This window comes from Nannospalax galili, unplaced genomic scaffold (genome assembly GCF_000622305.1).
Source record: "Nannospalax galili isolate Female #2095 unplaced genomic scaffold, S.galili_v1.0 scaffold77, whole genome shotgun sequence".
In the NCBI taxonomy this organism is placed as follows: domain Eukaryota; kingdom Metazoa; phylum Chordata; class Mammalia; order Rodentia; family Spalacidae; genus Nannospalax; species Nannospalax galili.
Window position 1 is genome coordinate 238,058 of NW_008341457.1, and position 6,848 is coordinate 244,905.

A 6,848-nucleotide genomic window follows, 5' to 3' on the forward strand; every position below is an offset into this window, starting at 1 on the left:
TGCTCTCAGGCTTTCTCCTAGGGTCTGGATCCCTCCAGGAAAGATTTTGGCCTCAGGAATTTGGGGGTTGGACTGGCCTGGGAGCCGGGACCAGGAAAGATGCTGGTCTAGGGAAGCTGGTGGCTGTGCCACCCAGATATGCAAAGGAAGATGGGGGCAGGAAGCAGCCCCAAGCACCCCTGGGGACTACACTGAGGAGCTGGGTTGGTCTGGATACAAAGGATCAGGAAGGGGCACCCAGGAAAGAGGCTGGCAGGTCATGCAGGCCCAGGGAAGTAGAGGGAGGTGAGGGCAGGGCCAGGCCCATAGTGCTCCTGGAGACCGAGAAAGGACTGAGTTGGTCTGGATGCAAAGGATCAGGAAGAAGTGGTGGTTCCCCAGGTGTCCAGGGTGCCAAGACAAGAAATGGGACAGGACCCAGGCTAGGAAGAGTGACTGTGGGGGAGATTGGAGGGTGAATGAGGCTGGGGGAGTCAAGGCACGGAGGGCTTGATTGACTTACCCCAGAGAGGGGCCTGCGGGTCAGGGAGAGGCCTGTGTGTTGTGCAGGCCCAGGGAAGCAGAGGGAGGTGAGGGCTTCACCTTTGTTTTTTAAAAAGTTCATTGTCAGAGAGTCCATTATCTGAGCAGCTCTCTGAGTCTATTTGAAGAGGCTGTAAAGCATTGGAATTAAAGTACAAAGAGACCACACTGGAATGGGAATTATCTCCCATCGCTGATGGTTCTCCTTAAAGACTTCATAATTAGCTGGGCATGGTGGCACACCATGGTGGATCTCTGTGAGTTCAAGGCCAGCCTAGTGAGTTCCAGGACAGCTGGAGCTACAGGGAGACCCTGTTTCAAAAAGACCAAAAACAAAACAAACAAACAAACAAAACTTTATAATCTGAATCCATACTCTATAGTTTAAAATACTCCACCCTTCAGGGTGAAACCAATAACAATGTTTTTACCTGTTTAAATAACTGCTTAAAAGTTTTATCTTTTACTTTTACTCCCCCTCCTTTCAACAGGGCTTTAACAACTAGATGTATTGCACCTCCACTAACAGGGAATTCCCCATTTTACTTTTACTTTGCCAACTACTGCCAAAGCATTCGCTTACCTGGCCTACCGTTTCCCTTTCTGTTTGGCCTTAACTTGAAATCCTTTCACCTCATTCCTCTGGAGCCCCCATGTTCGGCACCAGCTGTAGAGACTCAGGTCTGCTGGTGGATGACAAAATGATTGAAGGCAAAGGACCCAACTCTCAGGTGGAAAAAGGCAAGTTTAATTCTAAGAGTGGCTCTTTATACCTAATGAGTAGGGTCAGCCAAGGATACAGCATGCAAAGCATAAATCAAGCAAAGTTCAAAGGAAAGGGTGTGTTTCTTTTCTGTTACCAACCAAAGTCTTTCCCGGAGCCCTAGGCCATGAGAACGGAAAACCCAAGCCTAACCCCTATTATTCTTACAGTGTTCTGCCCTTGACCAGGAGGCAGTGTTTGTTATATGCCAGATTCCAAATAAAAATCACCAACACCACTTAATTGAAAGTAGCAAGGTAAAGTTTTATTTCAGCCAACTGGGCTGTCTATGTGGGGAATAGAAGCAGTCGCGGACACCAGTCAGCCAGAATTCAAACAGAACATCAGTGGGCCAATCAGGTTTACATAACACAGCAAAATTCAAACACAGAAAACTTTGAATTTACCAGTCAACTACCTGTTATTGCGTGGGTGCGGGCTTGGATAAGCGAAGCAGGTTTATGGAAGCGAGACAAGCAGTCAAGTGCGGCCTAGATTAGAACACCCTGTGGTATGCAGGCAGGCCATTTCTCGGAATTCAAAGTTGTTTCTCCCTTCTAAGTATCTTTCATAAGTAGTGTAAACGGCACTTTTCCTGAAATGGCTGCTTTGGGAAAAATGGAGTAACAGGCTAGGTTGATTAGCTGAGATAGTTCAGTGTTCTGCCAGTATCCAAACAGCTGTTTTCAAGAGACAGCGGAACCCTCTCTTGTCTTTGATTCACCTTCTGCAGAACTGAGCTCCACAATCACTCATTTTTGTCATAGAAAGTTGTTCTTTCTCTTTCAACTGTAGCAGATAGTTTGGCTGGGTACAGTGGTCTGAGTTGGCTTCTGTGGGCTTTTAAACTTAGAGTACATTACTCCAGGCCCTTATGGCTTTTAATCTTTCCGTTGAGAAGTCAATAGTTATTCTGATGGGTTTTTCTTTATACTTGACTTGTGGCTCTTCTCTGGCAGCTTTCGATATCCTTTTTTTGTTCTGGATATGTAGAATTTTGGCTATAACAGGATGTGAGAGTGTCTGTTCTGGTCCTGTCTGTTTGGTGGTATGTGTACTTTTGTATCTGTGTATGTGTCTTTACTTAATTTGGGGATGTTTTCCTCTAAGATCCTGTTGAAGATCTGGTCTATGCCATTGACATAGGATTCTTCTCCTTATTATATGGCTATAATTAATAGATTTGTTCTTTTGTGATATGCAAAAGTTCCTATATCTTTGTGTCAAAACTCAATGAAAACATTTCAGATTCTGGATTTTACATGAAAAGGCAATTCTAATATTTTGCCCACTTGTAATACTTCTACCAGTAATTTATTAGACAATCATATGATACATAGATAAGAATATTTTATAAAAGTTTATGTCATGGCAACAAATGAAGACCATTACAGAGTTCCACAATGTAAGAACCAGAGGGACAAAACACCTGCAGCTGGTTGATTCCTTCTAGACAGTAAAGGGAAGATACACCAATGAAATCTCAATAGTAAGGTAATCTAACGAGATCTGCACATTGACAAAACAAGTTGACAAGCCAAGGTGCTTGGGGAAAACTTCACAGAGTCCCATCTCAAGACGAAGAGCCGCAGGCAATCAATGGACCCTGAGGGAAGAAGAGTCAGTTTTCTCCAGTGGCCAGCTCCCTGAGAGGCTATCTAATCTCAAATGGGCAGCCCTAAGCACAAGTACACATGAGCACCATTATGTGGGCTCTGTGAAATTATACAGATATATATATATATATATATATATATATATCCATGTCATGCAATGCTCGTGGAGGGCAGAAAAGGATATATCAATAATAATCAAAGAAGAGAACATGAAATTGATAGGGATTGGGGTTCATGGGAGGAGCTGGAGGGGACAGGGAAGGGTAGAAATAATGCCAAGACAATACTCATGTATAAAATTCTCAAAAACTAGATATTAAAAATATTTTTTAAATTAAGAAAAAATGTTCCTGTCACCATCTCAGAACATCATCATTTGTTTCATCCTGTGGGACATGGTGCCCACACCTCACATCATATCACTATGCGCAGACTCACCTGTGACTAAAGAGGACAGATATACAATCTTCCCACGGAGAGTGTGTTGTACCTCAGATTGTATAGCTAACAGAAATCTGTATTTATTGAACCAAAATGATCCTTTCTAAACATTTTTTCAGTGTCATGAGCAGTGCTGGCCAAGGAGAAGGGAAGGTTTGTGAGAAGTTGACTTCAATGTGTCTGAAGTTTTTAAAGGAAGATAAAAAGTAAACAAATGGAGTATATATAATGTGTGTTCAGTTCCCTGATGGAGATACACCACAAGTTTCTGCTGGATTACAAAAGGCATTTCCAGCAGGGAACAATGTCTATGAAGGAGCAGAGATCATGGAATGTCGGGGAGCAATGCCATCAATATAACCATCAAGTTATAGATTTCAGAAAGGAAACACCTGTATTGTTTGCCTCATCGCACCTTCTACCTGACCGAGTATGAAGTACGGGAAGATATTTGTCTAATGCATGCACTTGCCTGTCTCCTTGGAAACTTCACTCTCTGGACAAGAGTTGCAATCAAAACAGCAGACAGCCTTGCCCTCCTGAGGGTATTTCCTGAACCCAGAACCACCACTTGCACTGCACACAGAGATGGGAGTCTGTGGAAAGTTACATACATTTTCAAAAGAGGTCAATTATCATTTAATTCTGTGATAACTAAAGCATGTTGAACTATTAGTCCATTAATAAATTGAGTTTTTACAAACTGTATGTAAATAGACAGATGACTTGTAAACTCTATGAGGTGAGGTATATGCACATTTAGAACCATATTGATGAGTAACTGTTCCTTTCTCATCTGACAGGACTGCATTTAAAATCTATTCTACTTGGAGGGGCTGGAGAGATGGCTCAGTGGTTAAAAGCACTGAGTGTTCTTGCAGAAGACTAAGGTTCAAATCCCATTACCCACATGGTGGCTAGCAGCCGTCCATAACTCCAGTTCCAGGAGATCCGACACCCTTTTCTGTCCTCTAAGGGCATTGCATGACACAGGTGCACTTACATACATTCAGGAAATACATATACACATAAAATAAAAAATAAATAAATAATTTTTTAAAAAATAAAATTTAAAATCCATTCTAGTTGGAAACAGAGTCGTTCAATCCCCATGGTGGACTTCCTCTTGTCTACAAGGAGACATGACCCCCCTGCCTGTAAGACTTTGTTTAGTCATTTGTTCTGAAAAGCTTTAGAATGAGACTAGCCCACCTGTCTCTCTCCTGTCATCCACTCTATCTTGTCCTCAGACAGAGACAATTTCTGACCACGAGGGAAATATAGAGAAAATGTTTCTACTTTCACCTTATGGCCAAGACCTTGAGGAAAATTCCAGAAGTTCAGAATGTCTTACTCTGCATCCAGTTTTCCTGTCTGATTCATGTCTGCTGCATCTCCATCAGGATTGTTGAACTGGATGTTTTTGAGGAAGGGGTGCAGCTGAAAGACATTCATTACATGTAATACACATGTGCCTCATGGTTGAGACACAAAACCTCCATTAGAAGATGACTCTTACTGGTTTTAATGTTTATTCTTTTAAAATTTGCTCATCTGTAGTCACAGTGTTCACATACTTTCATAAGAAGATTCAAGTAAACATGCCTTATACTGCTCACAACACTGTTCAACTTGAAGCACATTTCATTCCAAGTTCTTCGTTAAGAAAGCAGTAGGAAGTCTTGCTTTTCCTTGGTGAGAACATTAGTGGGTGACCTCCTGAGGAACAAAGTAGCATGAATCCTTGATCTCTGTGGCCAAGGTTTTCTTCTGTGTCACTGACACCTTATCTGGATTTTAACAGAAGTCTAGATTCACACAATAAGTAATGAAAGGTCACAAAATACTCTGTGCTCGTGGAATGGATTCTAAAGTGATTGTTTGGAGCTGTTGCTCAGAAATTCCCTCTGAAGTTGAAACATTCCATGCTGGAGGGAAGTTTCTGGAAACTCAGGATGTTCTCAAAAGAAGCCCATTAACACTCAGAAAATTCTAAGGCAGATTTGTGAAGACTCAGGAATTAAACAACTCATAAGTCTCGGGAAGTCCCAAAAATGACCAGATGTGCATGGTCTCTCTATTCCCCCAACGTTACACAAGCAGAGAATTGATGTTAAGGAGACTCACATCAGCTGAGCTGCCTGAGAGAGACTGACCAGCCAAGCTGCCTGGAATAGACCCTTCTCCAACCTGTCAAACTGCCTGCAGGCCCTGCAGGGAGCTCCAGGTTTGCAGCATTAGTGAGTCATCACTCACATCGAGGTGGGCTCTGTGGTGACACGCTTGCCTTTGAGTGCTCCTGCCCATGTAAGTACCTCCTCCCATATACTGTACGTAACCCACACAAACTCACTGGTTCACAAAGTTGGACTCCGGTGGACTTTGTCATCAGTTGCATTGATGAGGAACAATTAACCCAAGGTGAAACTAATGATCTATGACCTCAGTCTAACTCTGTTCTGTGTGGTAGATGAATAAGCACTAGCAAATATATTTGATAAAAGCCTTATACATTCCTAATAATATGTATGCTTGTTGGTATATGTAGGAATAACAGTTTAGGACTTTGTAATAGTGCTTTTAAGGTTTTAGCCTTATAAGCCTCTACTTTACATCTGTGTTTAAAGGGTGTAAAAAGGAAAGTCTTCACTCTGAATTTAGTCTCAAGATGCCACAGAACAGGACAGACAAAACCACAAAACCACAGTCTGTGCGTGCCTGGAGAAATGCTGCCTTTTCATTGTGTCAAGGAAACAATCTGCCTACCGTGTAGCTTATTTGTTAAAATAGCAGAGATTGTACTGGTGTCAACAATATGTCACGTTGCTGAGAATGTTGCGATCCTTCACCACATTTGCCTGAAATATCTGCTTTTGCTAAAAGGCTGACCATTTAAATTTCCTATAATAGCTTAAAGGGGACATACACTTCCTATGCTGAAAGTCTCAAATCCACCGATATGGTTACTACCAAAGGATGACACAAAAAATCCTATAAAAACCTGTCAGGGCCTCAGTTCTTCTAGAGCAGGGGGAGCTCTGGTGAGGTCCACGTGTAATAAAGGAAAACCTCTGCTCTCTGAGTATGGTTTGAGTCTTTTCACTGTGCCAGGCCACCTTGGTTTAATTCCTACAACACCATGTTAGGGTGAATAGACATTTGTCACCCTAGGAATATTGTCTCAACACAAGCTCACCTGTGGATCCCTTTATAAAAGTCATCTTCATGATGGTAACAAACAGTAATACCCAAAGGAAGATGTTACCCACCAGAGAGAAAACATCAGTCTTTTCCCAGTTTGCACTGGCTCCATATCAACATCAACTTGTTGAAGAAGCATCTCATGGAGAGAGTGGGCCACAGCGTACACAGCATTGTAGACATGGTATGCTTGTGTCATTGTCAAAGCGATGTCAAGGCAGCCATTCCAAGGATCCCTTGGATGAACAATTCTTTAGTGTTTTACAATTAGTCTTTGAGGCTGGGTAATTAAAATACATTTCCCA

The 6,848-nt window shown here is 42.2% G+C and overlaps 1 pseudogene; it reads right to left on the reverse strand.

Annotated features, from left to right (window-relative positions):
* LOC103737376 overlaps positions 1-6,569 on the reverse strand; it is a 30,939-nt pseudogene extending 24,370 nt beyond the window's left edge.
* Between the last annotated feature and the right edge of the window lie 279 nt (positions 6,570-6,848).